This window comes from Meriones unguiculatus, chromosome 8, assembly GCF_030254825.1.
Source record: "Meriones unguiculatus strain TT.TT164.6M chromosome 8, Bangor_MerUng_6.1, whole genome shotgun sequence".
NCBI lineage: Eukaryota > Metazoa > Chordata > Mammalia > Rodentia > Muridae > Meriones > Meriones unguiculatus.
The window spans coordinates 52379578-52392382 of NC_083356.1; the positions used below are offsets into that span (position 1 = coordinate 52379578).

The following is a 12805-nucleotide window of genomic DNA, read 5'->3' on the forward strand; positions in this document are numbered from 1 at the left end:
CTCCCCCATCAGGAGGAGATGATCAAAGAGCCAGCCATTGAGTCCATGTCAGAGACAATCCATGTTCCCCTTACTAGGACACCTACTTAGAGACTGAGCTGTCATGGGTTACATCTGTGCCGGGATTTTAGGTTATCTCCATGCATGGTCCTTGCTTGGAGTACCAATGTATATTTTTAAACAATATATCTAACTTCTTTTGTAGATCTTATCACTTTACCTGCTTATGGTGAGGTGTAGCACTGGGAATAAAATTCGGTTTATATTGAGTTTAAACTAAAGCCAAGTAATGATTGGTTTCAATTTCTGTATTACCAGCTATCACAGGTATATCTATATTCACATTCTCCTCCCTCTCTATGTGTCTTGCTCCCTCTTTCTTCCCCTCCTCTTCTCCTTTTTCTCCTCCCTTTATCCTTTCCTCCTTCCCTTCTCTCTTCTTTCTTCTCCCTCCTTCCTTCCTACACCACTTCTCTCTTTGTCTGTGTGTGTGTGTGTGTGAATGCACTTGTATCATCTTTGTCCCCATTCCAACTAATAAACTATTTCTTCAAATAAAAATTTTTCATACAAATGAAGGGGACACTTCCTTATTTTTATCTATATCATGCTTTGATTGAAATTTTAATTGCTACTGTTACCAATTCTTTGCTTGTTGTACTAACAAATGTGTATGGATATTCGGAAAAGTATTTTGAAGGAAAAGTGAAGTCTTTAATATCTAGAAAACAAAATGGAGTAAAGGCAAAGTGTTCAGATTAGAATACCTTATCTTTTCAGAACAATAAATATAGTTTACTATATTTATTAAGTTTATTTTGACATGCCTGTGAGCTTTTTATAGTGTAAAAGTGTACATAATTATAACCGTGCTGCTGGCTTATGTTATCAATACCATACTCTTTAGACATTGAAACTAGTGTTCTGATATATTTAGACACGAACAAAAATGTTTGCAAGAACCAATCCACTAGGATGAGCATATTCACAAAGAGCAAGGACTTACAGTTTATACATGTATAAGTAAAAGCTACTTCTTAAACTCCAATGCCATTCCCTGTGCTGTAACAGAGCATTAAAATAACTATGATTTCATTGAGGAAAAGGTCTGAATGTTATTGCACCACGTTATCTCTTTTCTTAGCTTCTACATTGTTGCACACTCTTCCCACCTTCTGACTGCCTCTTTGCCATCTGGTTGCTTGTTCGTTTTCCTCTTTTTAAAACCTGACTGCTAACTGTGAAAAACTTCTTCCCACACTCCACCCTTCTTCTTTGTCCTAGCCCAAACCCATTATATTTCTTCAAATAAAATTTCTTAGAAAATTATAAAATCTCCCTTTATTATAAACTTTTTTTTGAGACATGGTCTTGCTATGTATCTCTGACTATGTATCTTGCTATGTATCTCTGAATAAGCCGTGGACTTATTATTTATACCAGGCTAGGCTTTAATTAATACTGTGATCCCCTGTCTGTCTTCCTAATTTAGTGGTTACAGGTGTTTGTAGGTGCCAACCATCATGCATGATTTAAACTTTCTAAATTTAATGAAGCTGTATTTTGAATTTACTTTTGTCACTTCCATTGTTTGATCTTGTGACTGCGATTACTTTTAATGATTGTATTTCTGCACTTGTTAGTGTACCAATTGTCAGGAATCTTTAGTCTTCCAGGGTGCCTTTTTACAGTCACCACACCCAGGGGATTATTCTCAGATATCTGGAGAAAGATTTCAGAACAGAGAAGGAGCATATGTACTAGGTACTATAAAAGGAATCTATATTTTAGGATTGGCTAGATATAGAAGAAGGATGTAGTAAGAAAAAGATTAAAAATGATGTTCATGTGTGTATAAATAGAATAGTCTTGTGCTGTTAATAAATATGAAGAAACTGAAAATGGAGTTATGTGGGTGGGAATCCACGGTTACTACAACATTGTCACTATTATTTTTAACATTCACTATGTACCAGGCATTATGTTAACAACGCATATACTTTGTCTCATTTACTTCTCCAAAAAAAATTGACGGAGGCATTACCATCTCCATTTTAGAAATGAAAAGCATAAGGCAGAGAGTGATGCAGCCTTCCAAAACCTAAGTGACTCCAATTTTTTTTGTAGGAGTCTTATAAAATGTGGAGGAGAAGCCAGATTTCAGAGCATCAAAAAGGCACACACACACACAAAAAAAAAGTATAAAAATAAAGTAGTTCACCATACTCGCTTGGTAATGGCAACTTAGGCTGAGAAATTCACAGTTTCTATGAAAATTTTTGGATCTATATGAATTAATCTCCTCTTATCATTTTTTTATCTTAAAGGTCTTAAAAGATTGTATATAGTAGAATAACACTAAAAGTACAGTATTAGTACAATAAAGATGATGAAATTTAAGAACAAACCTTAAAAGCATAAAATCTATATCCACAATCCAGTCATTTAGGAGATAGATGCAGGGAGATCAAGAGTTCAAAACCATTGTCAGCTAACTTGAAACATGTAAGCCAGCCTGAGCTATACCTGAGATCCTGTCTCAAAACTGCAATAAAATTTAGGTGAAAATAAATAAATATTTACATATAATTGTGTATGAATTCTTAAACAAGAAATGCTACTCTACTGTGATAAGTATTATAAATACAAACATATAGACACTGCTTTCATATGTACATGCATCATACAAAAACATACATACACAGAATACTGTTTTAATCATAAAACATGTTTCAAGTACTTTGTGAAACAAATATATAATAACATGTTTCATAGGATTTATCAGTGTCCTGGACTGGTCTACATTAAGATTAAATTATAACTGTCATCATGGGTTGTTAGTTACATGTTTCAAGTATTCAAATACTTCCTATTTTCCCTCTGTACATTAGTTCATGGCAAAAATCCTACTAAGAAGTATGATTTATTCCAGAATATGAGATTAGTATTGATATAGGAACAAAAATCACACCCAAGAAGTTCGAGCCAAAAATGAATTTAAGATCTATATAAATACTGAAATGATAAATCTTTTTTTAACTGAATAATTTTATTTTGTAAAGTAAAAGAATAATGTTGTGATTAAAGATTGTTCTAAGACAAAAAAGTACATTTCTATCATTTTTCTCAAGTGCTACAGTTCTGCAATCATTGACATGTCCAGAAGTGTTTTTGAATGCTGATGCTTTCTTCTAGATTATAACCTATATCCTGTTGTCATGCATATTTATAGAAACATTCATTCCACATATTCCGGAGACACATGTTGCTACAATTTCATCTAAATTTACATTATATCTGCAGCTTTTAACCATGCCTACAAAGATTTACATACTTATTGCTTATGAGGCGTACAGGTGTGTGGCTTATAAGACATGCATTGCAACTAGAAATCACTTGCTGTGGTTCAAAAAACAGTAATGGAGGGAACCTGCTGACACAGTAATTGAAGTTTTAAAGTGACTATCCACGATGAGTCTGGAAAAAGAGTAGTTCTCATGTCTCATGGGTGCTTGGACAGAATAAATATGGCTTTATTCCAGAGTGTGTCATAAATAGCAGTATCAGTATACCGTGCCTTTGAGAAATAATTAATATAGCTTCTGTCCTCACATTGCACGGTTAAAAACTGAAGATATTATTGTCTTTAAAGGGACATAATTTTACATGGATAATAGCAAGTTATATACTAAAGAAAGAAATATTAGTAATTAATATTGATTGTATATAACCTCAAATGATAATTATCATTTCCTAAATATGATGTATCCATGTATGTACATATATATATGATGTATTTGCTATTTTAAAGTTTTGAAAACAATAATTTTTATTTGAATATGCAATATAACCCCCAAATGAAGCTTATTAACATTGTCAGATTTTACTTTTTTTCTTTATTAATTATACTTTATTCACTTTGTTTCCTCCCTGTGGTACTCTCCCTCCTCCCATCCCAATTCTTCCCTTCCTCCAACCTCTGCATGCATGGCCCTCCCCAAGTCCACTGATAGGGGAGGACTTCTTTTCCTTCCTTCTGATCCTAGTCAATTAGGTCTCATCAGGTGTGGCTGCATTGTCTTCTTCTGTGGCCTGGTAATGCTGCTTCCCCCTCACGGGGAGGTAATTAAAGAGCAGGCCAATCAGGTCATGTCAGAGACAGTCCCTGTTCCTATTACAATGGAACTCAGTTGGGTACTGAACTGCCATGGGCTACATCTGTGCAGGGATCTTAGGTTATCTCCATGCATAGTCCTTGGTTGGAATATCAGTCTCAGGAAAGACCCCTGTGCTCAGATTTTTTGGTTCTGTTTCTCTCCTTGTGGAGTTCCTGTCCTCTCCAGATCTTACTGTTTCCCACTTCTTTCATAACATTCCCTGCATTCTGCCCAAAGGCTGCCCATAAGTTTCAGCATCTACATTGATAGTCTGCAGGGCAGGCAAAGCTTTTCAGAGGTCCTCTGTGTCAGGCTCCTGACTCGTTCCTTCTTTTCTCCTTCTTCTGATGTCCATCCTCTTTGCCTTTCTGGATAGGAATTGAGCATTTTAGCAAGAGTCCTCCCTCTTGATTAGTTTCTTTAGGTGTACAGATTTTAGTAGGTTTATCCTATATTATATGTCTATATGAGTGAATATATACCGTGTGCATCTTTCTGCTTCTGGGATAGCTCACTCGGGATGATCTTTTCCAGATCCCACCATTTACCTGCAAATTTCATGATTTCCTTGTTTTTTATTGCTGAGTAATATTCCATTGTGTAGATATACCACAGTGATTGTAGTACTTATTTTAGTACTTATGTGTAGTAAGTGAAAGTTGTGGGGAGAGTATATAATATGGTTAATTTGAAAACACTTAAGAAATTTAACACTAGTACTCTAAACAAATTATTTTTATGTGCCCAGTCATTATTTATTGGACGGCTCCAAGTAGGGGAGCATTTTGAATTTTACACTTTAATGTCACGTACAACCTGTGAGGACAGTGGGGCAGGTGATGAAGGGAGGGCTGGATAGAAAGACAAGCAGATACTAAAATCCTCTGCTCTTAAAAGCCACTAGTGGACCACTAATAATGCATTCAGTCCTCCATACATTAACTTTCTATGAAATTATTAATGTACTAATCATTTTTATTCCATACTCAGCATAATTATAGTAAATTAAATATTATATGTGATATAGAATATGAATTTGAAACTATGTATTAATAAACCAATCATACGAACAAATCTAGGAAATGTAGTCTTTAAAGATGATGTTTGCAATTTCACGTGAGAAAGATAATTTTCATGCTGAAATAACCTTTCATGTTGACCTGGAGAAAGCCTGTGAAAGTCATTCCAAATATGGGAAGTATATCATGATTAAACTCACAATGTGAGCAGCAAATCCAGGGAAGAAGATCGGGGACGGGATCAGGAACCCAGGGGAAGAGGGGCGAGTGGCAAAGGAGCCCAGGCAGAATTCCGGGAATCAGACTCAGGAGGCCAGACTCAAAGGTGCAGATCTAACCTTATTGTTCAGTGTGACAGCCTTTAAACATGGAAACCCAATGAGACTTTTCCATGCTAGCCTCAAGGACCAGTGACATTGAGGTTGGTGTGACCGTGAGGAAATGTGAGAGATGTCTGGGAAAGGGAGGACACAGAAAGGTCACCTTAGAGGACTTCCACAAAGAAAGGAGAAGGAGTCATCCTGGCCTGGGATCCATTTTGACACTTCACTAGTGCTACAAGTCCCTAGTAGATCAACACTGTGTGCAGAAGATCAGGACTTTCCAGGAGTAGTAGATGTTGCTGATGCTTCACACGCTGTTTCCTGTGGTTCTCAAAAAACTTACCTCAGCATTCCCCACAGATTGGGGAATAAAAGAGGACTGTCAGTTTTGTAACATTTGTAAATAAAGAGTAAAAAGAGATAAAATTATGTTACAGATCAATTCCTTAAAGTTTCTCTGGAAGCCCCTTGACACATTCTTGCTCTGAGTACTACTATGCAGAGTTCAAGACTTTACATTTGAGCTGCAACATAAGCTATATGTGAGTGGCAGATGGATTATAACAAATTCATGCTTTTAGTTCCCTGTTCAAAGAAGCCATGTTTTCCTACTTTACTGCAAGTCACAGAACATGAAGTAATCAATAGTATAAATTATTTCAGTTCATATTCAGAAACTGAAGCGATGAAATATCTTTTTTGTTTGTTTTTTTAAATTTATTTATTTTTTTTGTCAATTACAGTTTATTCACTTTGTACCCAGCTTAGCCCCCTCCCTCAACCCCTCCCAATTCCACCCTCCCTCCCTCATCTCCTCCCATGCCCCTCCCCATGTCCCTGATAGGGGAGGTCCTCCTCCCCTTCTCTCTGACCATAGTCTATCAGGTCTTATCAGGACTGGCTGCATTGTCTTCTTCTGCGGCCTGGTAAGGCAGCACTCCTCACCGCGCCCCCTGAGGGGGAGGTGATCAAAGAGCCAACCACTGAGTTCAGGTCAGAGACAGCCGCTGTTCCCATTACTAGGGCACCCACTTGGAGACTGAACTGTCTTGGCTACATCTGTGCAGGGGTTCTAGGTTATCTCCATGCATAGTCCTGGGTTGGATATCAGTTTCAGAAAAGACCCATTTACCCAGATTTTTTGGTTCTGTTACTCTCCTTGTGGAGCTTTTGTCCCAGCCAGATCTTTCTATCTCTCCCTTCTTTCATAATATTGCCTGCACTCTGCCCAAAGTTTTGCTGAAGCTCAGCATCTGCTTTGATACACTGCTGGGTAAAATGTGCGGTAGGTTCCTGACCTGTTCCCTGTTTTCTCCCACTTTGCCTTTCTGAGTGAGGATTGATCATCTTACCCACAGTCTTCCTTCTTGCCTAGATTCTTTAGAAGTATAGGTTTTAGTATGTTTATCCTATAATATATGTCTAATATCCACTTATAACTGAGTATATACCATGTGTATCTTTCTGCTTCTGGGATACTTCACCCAGGATGATATTTTCTAGTTTCCACAATTTGCCTGCACATTTCATGATTTTCTTGTTTTTAATTGCTGAGTAGTATTCCATTATGTAAATGTACAATTTCTGTATCTATCCCCCCATTGAAGGACCTCTTGGTTTAAAGTGGACCTGTGATATCAGTATTATGTCAATAAAACACTTGTTATTCAACCTGAAGTTCTGCAAAGATTTAGTAGTGCTGTGTGGCATTAGGCTGTGCAAATCTCCCGCTGCTACTGATGGCCAATCTTCTGATTATCAAATCCACCCAGGATTCACATCTAAGATTATTTATGTAACTGAATTGCCAATTCAGTTATTATTTATGGCTGATCTGTTCTTGAATGACAAACCCAACTAATCACATTCTTTTTATTTTTCACATTTTACCCCTTTATTCTATGATCTTCACACATACACAATAGCACATATACTACCTTAACCATATGGACACAGACATACACAAATACACACATAGTGCACACATTTCTAAAGTACTAAGAGTTTAGATGAAATTTCTTCAGTCATCAGTGAGTTTCACTGTATCATTTCCAGCAAATATCTAAATGAGGCTTAATTAATTTTTTCTCACACAAAATGAGAACTGTATGTACATGTTTTATGAATAATTGTTGATCAAACTGAAGAAGTATGACAATGTTTAAACAGTCTCTATAATCAACTTTGGGATGTTTACAGTGGTACAGTTATGTCTCCTCTTAGATTATATCTGTATTTGTAATGTGTAACTCATTGAATACGATGCACACATTTCTATGTAAATAACAGCAGCGAGATAAGCACATAGTCAAAATTTTACTGACTCGTTTAATTATATTAAATAATCTGAGATATCAGAAATGTGGTCATTGTTGACCTTTAGAATGCTTATTGAGATACACAATTAGAAAAACTTTGCCAAGAGCAATCCAAAACCGTCTGAAGTTTATCAACCAAACACACTCATAGCAGGTGTTTTGCTGTAGCTCTTATCCATGCTATCTTCATTTTATGAATATTGTTACAGCTGAGATGATGCATAATAAGGATGATATTAGCAAGTAATAGAGTGACATATGGTGAAAGAGATAGGCAGATGGTATAGATATAAAATTTTATCACACATTTGTGTTTATTTTTTACTGGTTGTTTTTTTTCTTCTAAAATCAGTAGTTTGAGTTTTAAAATATAATTTTTATTAACAAATATACTTTGCAAAAGTATAAAAAAGATTTAAAAAGGGTTTTGTTTCATATGATATTTGATAGATATAAAGGTAGTACATTTGTAGACTTCTTATGCATAAACTATATAACAAGCTAATTTAAATTTTAAAATTACCTAAATAATAATATATATTATATTGCAATCTTTCTTTTCATATAATTATTCTTAAATATATTCAACACATCTTTCTTTGCTAATAAATTATTAGAAAATATGTAAATTAAAACTAAGTCGTGTATGGACAGATCTCAGCAGAGACCAATAAAAAACTTTCTATTTCCAACTCAGTTACCTCTTGTAAGCATGATTTTACTCATTTCCTTTCTTTTGGGGGGACTCCAGTTTCCTTGTTTATAAATCCATAAATGTAGATACAGAAGACGATGGCTCCCTCCTGTGATGAATATCAAGTATTTTCAAGAACATATATTAATTCTCTGGACTATCAGATTCATTACTTTTATCATTAGCTCAACAGTCTTTCTTAAAATTTTAGGTATAGTACCTATCTTAGTTCTTAGCACACAGAAGCAGTAATACATCTCAAAACATGTGATAAAATATCACAGAATATTATAGTATTTACTGGTATTGTGGCATATGTGTTAATTTATGATATTTGATAGATATAAAGGTAGTTCATTTCTAGACTTCTTATGCATAACTATATAACAAGCTAATTTTGCATTTATTTTGTCCCAAATTTGTTATTATCCTTCAAGCTAATCAATCATAACTTACATTAAATGAATCTTTTGTCATTCATTTGTCACAAAATTATGACTCCACATCAGAGTAAACATTATGTTTTATTTTCTATACTTCTTATCAAGGCACTGTTACCTAATATTGAGTTTTGAGTATGTACCATTAAAAATATTAAGGCTTTAATGTAAAATTAGTATATTTAAAAATATTTATAGATTTTAAAATTGTTATGCAACAAATATATATTTTAATGTGTTTTAAAATTTTATATATGATTATTTAGTTTACATAATTCCCACTTCCTCTCCTCCCTCCAATTCTTTTCATGTCTGCCAAGCCCCCTCTAAATTTCATGGCCTCTTAATTTTTATATATTTTTATAACACATACATACTTAAATTTATAAATAAAACCAGTTGAGTGCCTTTACTATTACTCATTGTGTGTGTATGTGCGTGCGTGCGTGTGTGTGTGTGTGTGTGTGTGTGTGTGTGTATGTATGTGCGCGTGTGTGTGTGTCTGTTTCTTGTGTCTCGGGGTCTCTGTGTGTGTATGTCTGGTTGTCTGTATCTATGTGTGTCTGTGTACCTGTATGTGTGTATCTATCTCTGTGTGTGTGCATGTGAAAAGCTATTCCTTCAGAAGACTTATTCTCCCTCTTTAGCGGCCATTGATTGTTCTCTTCTTCTAGAAGTAAGACCTTTTGAGATTTTCTCACCTGTATTGGCTTATCAGCTTGTGATGGCACTATTTATCTCTTACTTTGGTGACCATATTGTTGAAATTTTATGGTTAAAATTCTTGTCATACACAGAAGACATGGGCTTGCATAGCATTAGTAGTTGTCTGGCTCTTATATTCTTCCTATCCCTTCTTCAGTTATATTCCACGAGCCTTCACAGTACGAATTTGGCTCTTGGGTTAGTTTTCCTCTGAATTCTGACCAACTGGTACTTACATAATATTCACTGCCAACTACAAAAATTCTGTTTAATGAGGGGAGAGAGCTCTAGTATCTTCAAGTTCATATTAATATGAATTCTAAGAGAATTGATGTAAGAAAACAATGTATAAATTATTTTTAACAGCCTACAGACTGGAAAGGGATCTTCACCAACCGTATATCTGACAGAGGGCTGATATCCAGCATATATAAAGAACTAAAGAAGTTAAAAGGCAATAAATCAAGTAATCCAATAAAAATGGGGTATGGAGCTAAACAGAGAGTTCTCTGGAGAGGAATACAGAATGGCAGGGAAACGCTTAAAGAGATTCTCAACATCCTTAGCCATCAGGGAGATGCAAATCAAAACTACCCTGAGATTTCACCTTACACCCATCAGAAAGGCTAAGATGAATAACTCAAGTGACAACACATGCTGGAGATGTTGTGGAGAAAGGGGAACCTTCCTCCACTGCTGGTGGGAATGTAAACTTGTTCAACCACTTTGGAAGTCAATTTGGGACTTCCTCAAACAACTAGGAATAGTGCTTCCTCAAGATCCAGCTATACCACTGCTAGGCATATACCCAAAATTTGCTCAAGTACACAACAAAGACATTTGCTCAACCATGTTTGTAGCAGCTTTATTTGTAACAGCCAGAACCTGGAAACAACCCAGATGTCCATCAATGGAGGAATAGATACAGAAATTGTGGTATTTTTACACAATGGAATACTACTCAGCATTCAAAAATGAGGAAATCATGAAATTTGCAGGCAAATGGTAGGTTCTAGAAAAGACCATTCTGAGTGAGGTATCCCAAAAGGAGAGAGACACACATGGTAAATACTCACTCATATAGTACTATAAGATATGATAAACATAATGAAATCTATACACCTATAGAAGATAAAAAAGAAAGAGGACCTGGGGTAAGATGATCAATCCTCACTTAGAAAGACTAATGGGATGGGCATTGGATGTAGGAGAAAACACATAACAGGAAAGGAGCCTACCACAGAAGGCCCCTGAAAGACTCTACCTAGCAGTGTATCAAAGCAGATACTAAGACTCATAACCAAACCTTCGGTAGAGTGCAGGGAACCATATGAAAGAAGGGGGAGTTTGTATGACGTGGAAAGGATAGGAGTTCCAGAAGGACCAAATATATCTGGGCACAGGGGTCTTTTCTGAGACTGACACTCCACCAAGGACCATGTGTGGATATAACCTAGAACCTCTGCTTGGACAATGCCCGTGGTATCTCAGTAACCAATTGGTTTCCCTTAGTAAGGGGAACAGGGATTATCTCTGACAGGAACTAAATGGCAGGCTCTTTGACTCCCCACCGCACAAGAGAGGAGCAGTCCTTCTAGGCCACAGAGGAGGACTTTGCAGCCAGTCCTGAAGATACCTGATAAAACAGATGAAAGAGGACGAGGTCCTCCCCAAGCAGTGGACTTGGAAAGAGGCTGGGAGAAGATGAGGGAGGGAGGGAAGGTTTGGGAGGGAATAAGGGAGGGGGATATAGCTGGGATACAGAGTTAATAAAATGTAACTAATAAATAAAAAAAGCTTAAAAAATGAATTACGAGTTTTAAAGGCTTGGTGTTTCAAATTTAGTAGAGACGAAATAAAATGCAGTAAAGACCAGTACGTATGTAGTCGGCACTCAACTTTCAGTGCTTGGTGCATTGCGCAGTCATATACTTCAGTAGGAGAATGAATCTTATGTTGACCACTATTCTAGATGCCAACACGAGACAGACTACAACTGCAGAAATCATGCCCTGAAGTAATTTACAAATTTATTGAAAATGTGGCACATTCAAAATGAAACAATGAGAGAACACCATAACACAAGTGAGACATGATTGCACTGTCAATATTTAAGTTATAAAACCATTTCAAAAGAGACAAAAACAGCATGGCTCTTTTAACCTTTCAAGAGTAAATCCAATTGGCCATGAAAATAACATTTATCTTTCATTTATTATCATATATTGCCTTATTTTGAAAACAATTAATTTATTCTAGCAACATTTATATCCAACTGCTAATTAATTCTAAACAAGAAAAGATAAAACATGAGTTTTGTCTTCCTGGAAATCAGAGGTGTGGATTACAGTTAGATTAACCATAAAAAAAAAAAAGCAGTCAAAGAAAGGTGAAAATTACCATGAAAATTGTCATGAAAGGGGCTTCAAATCATATATATAAACACGTTGCCTAAAATTCAAGCAGTGAGTTAAGAAGAGAGAAATATATGTAGTGATTAAGACATGGAGTGATTCCGAGGCAAGAAACATAGATTTACAACTTCAAGAACATAAAAAAAAAATGGAGAAAGGGAGTGAGAGATGGAAGGATGGATGAACTGAATGGAAATGGCATTGTGAGCTATTATGGAGAGCATGAAACACCCACAGAGGTTCGTGTGTTCCAGTATCCGGTCCTCAGATGGTGACACTATTTTCAGAGGTTATGGAATCTTTTGGTCATGGAGCCTAGCGGCAGGTTTAAAGTTGTACTGATAAGCCCTAATACTTATGATACCATGCACTGAGGGCCAAGTGATGTTTTTCTGCAATGATTATACATGTTAGTCAAAATGTGATTCTTTCCTTCAGTTTCTTCTGCCTGACATTTGGTCACAGAAAATGCAGGTAAGCAACACATGTATAATGTAAATATTAGGTTTTATGTTGGGTACATAAAAAAGAATTGCCTTTGCTTCTTGACAAAACAGGTTATTATTCTAGTGGAAAGAGCTAAACCAAATTTTCTGATTGTTATGTTCCCAGTAGCATATATGCATATATATATAAAGTATATAGTAGCCATGGAGACAGATAGGTTTATCATAATAAAATTAATGTATACAAAGAAGTTATTATCAACAGTAGGAACCAAAAGGAGATTGCAGC

The 12805-nt window shown here is 35.8% G+C and overlaps 1 protein-coding gene across 1 annotated transcript in view; it reads left to right on the forward strand.

Annotated features, from left to right (window-relative positions):
- Window positions 1-12805, forward strand: part of Csmd3 (CUB and Sushi multiple domains 3) — a 1323831-nt gene that overhangs the window by 556987 nt on the left and 754039 nt on the right. The gene's annotated exons all lie outside the window — the stretch shown is intronic.